The sequence below is a fragment of the Ochotona princeps genome, unplaced genomic scaffold (assembly GCF_030435755.1).
Source record: "Ochotona princeps isolate mOchPri1 unplaced genomic scaffold, mOchPri1.hap1 HAP1_SCAFFOLD_177, whole genome shotgun sequence".
NCBI lineage: Eukaryota > Metazoa > Chordata > Mammalia > Lagomorpha > Ochotonidae > Ochotona > Ochotona princeps.
In genome coordinates, this window is record NW_026697793.1 from 138,529 (window position 1) to 140,444 (window position 1,916).

A 1,916-nucleotide genomic window follows, 5' to 3' on the forward strand; every position below is an offset into this window, starting at 1 on the left:
AATTGAAATGTCAGTGAAGTAGTCACAGGATGCGGTTAAGGACTTGCATTTTCTAACATTTTGGTCACTCAATACCATGTCAATTAACTTCATGATGTTGTAAATTGTTGTTGAAGTTGTGTAGTGCCTTTTCATTGGAGGGGATGATATTCTAGCAGCTCTACTTTCAGACCAGGGATAGTCTCCCAATGAAACTGTTAAATTTATCTGGACAATAAGATGCTGGACTCTCTACGTGGCCCATACCACAATGAAGGAATCATCACTGGATACAAACTGTACTACTGTAACAATATGGAGCAAATCAATTCGGGGAGAGGGCTTTTTGGAGGGACTGGGGGAACCCCAGAGCCTATGAAACTATGTCATAAAACAAAATTAAAAATTTTTTAAAAGGAAGAAAATAGAAAATTTGCAGTGCCTGAAGGAATTCTGAGTATGTCTGACAGTATACACTTGCTGACAAAGAGGTAAGAAACAGGCTATTGGACTCACATTGGTAAGACTGTAATACCATAAAGTTTCTTTGAAGGTTACTTTGTCACAACTCTCTAAAAACCTCTTTAAATCCAAATGTCCTTTGATGGGATTCAACTGTAGAAATTATCTTGCATATATTTGGTCCTATAGAAACACCAGGTTTTTATAATATTATTATGGGAATAAAAAACAGAAACAATCAATCTGTGTCAATAGGAGATTGTTAAAATACATGAAGACAAATTTATATAATACTATGTATGCAGTCATTGAAATACGTTCTAGTGGCAAAGTGGAAAATAAAAAATGTTGGACAAAGTAATAGAATTATATATCTACTAAGATACTTCAGAAAGTTCCTAGAAAATTAAATTTAAAATGAGTTTATTTGGGCCAATGCCATGGTACAGATTTTGTTTTTCCAGGTTCATAATTTAATGTACAAATTGAATTACCACAGTTGAGTTGAATTAGCTTCTCCAGGCATGAGGGCAGATGGGGAAACAATTTGTAATCGAGTTATGTTGCTTTCACAGCTGGAATTTTTAGACCTTAAGCTGAAGTACATAACCAGCAAAGCAATGCCTCCATATGCGGCTAGTACACAATTCATTCTGCCTGTGAGCATGTAAGAGTTGAAATATGTTTTGATTTCAGTGAATTGGAATTGGGCATCAGGTTCTGGACCTGACATGATATCAATCTTCTCAGAGCTACCAACTCCTCAACTGACATCCTTCAAGGCCCACCGACAGTGAACTGGCCCCAGCCGGAAGCAATGGTACAGATTGAGCTTTTATCTGTCATGCTCGTGTCAAATGTGGGTACTGGTTCCAGTCCTAGCTTTTCCACTGCCAATCCAGCTCTTTGTTTATGGACTAGAAAAGCAGCAGAGGATGGCCCAAATCCTTGGGTCCCAGCAAAAACATTGGAAACTTAGAAGAAGTTTCTGGCTGTAGATCTTTCCCTTTGTAGAAATCTGTCATTCAAAAAAAAAAATCTTTTAAACAATGAAGTTATTTTAATACAAAAATCAAAATTCATTGAATCCTTTTTGTGTAATATGCCTTATAGACAAGCTTTTTAAAAGTCCCTAGCATGAATTTCACGGTTTTTAAAAAATAATTTATATATTTTATATTATTATCTTTATGCTACAGTTCCACATGTACAGGGATTCCTCCCACCACCCTTCCATAGTTTCTGCCAGTTCCCCCTGTATTATAACAATAATACAGTCCTTCAGCTACAACCTTAAGTCCTACATTCTGCTATTTCAATATAGTGTAGCACTGTAATTATAGACAATTGTACATAGTCTAGTATGCTACTGTAAAGTTACATGTATCAAGTTTTCATTGGGATTCCTCCTTTTATAAAGGAACAGACATGTATACTGCAATATATCTTCACTTCGGATATGCTAGTCTCCATCA

At 36.0% G+C, this 1,916-nt stretch overlaps 1 pseudogene; it reads right to left on the bottom strand.

Moving 5' to 3' along the window:
* Positions 1-999: 999 nt before the first annotated feature.
* On the bottom strand, positions 1,000-1,174 carry LOC131479053 (ATP synthase membrane subunit K, mitochondrial-like; annotated as a pseudogene).
* Positions 1,175-1,916: the final 742 nt, after the last annotated feature.